Genomic DNA, 234 nt, shown 5'->3' with positions numbered 1-234 from the left:
CGTCCCCAAGGAGCCTAATTCAGCGGAAAGCCAAGCCATTCCCCTCCCATATAATACGGCTCACTTAGCCAATCAGCGCGCGAGGGGGCGCGGAAAATCTCCTGAGAGTGACAGCCGTAGCGTCTTGCTTATTAATAGTGTCTCCTTGTTAGGTGAGGACGTATAGGAACGTGGGTGAAGTGAGACAAATATTCATTGATTTGTGTGGGCGTGGTTGTAGGGGGCGGCTGGGCG

At 53.4% G+C, this 234-nt stretch overlaps 1 protein-coding gene across 1 annotated transcript in view; it reads left to right on the top strand.

Annotated features, from left to right (window-relative positions):
• LOC119592355 (choline O-acetyltransferase-like) overlaps positions 1 to 234 on the top strand; it is a gene marked incomplete in the record, with an annotated part of 212829 nt that overhangs the window by 210194 nt on the left and 2401 nt on the right.

The sequence above is a fragment of the Penaeus monodon genome, chromosome 30, assembly GCF_015228065.2.
Source record: "Penaeus monodon isolate SGIC_2016 chromosome 30, NSTDA_Pmon_1, whole genome shotgun sequence".
NCBI classification, from domain to species: domain Eukaryota; kingdom Metazoa; phylum Arthropoda; class Malacostraca; order Decapoda; family Penaeidae; genus Penaeus; species Penaeus monodon.
The sequence above is the reverse complement of the archived record's forward strand: the minus strand, read 5'-3'. Positions and strand labels throughout refer to the sequence as shown.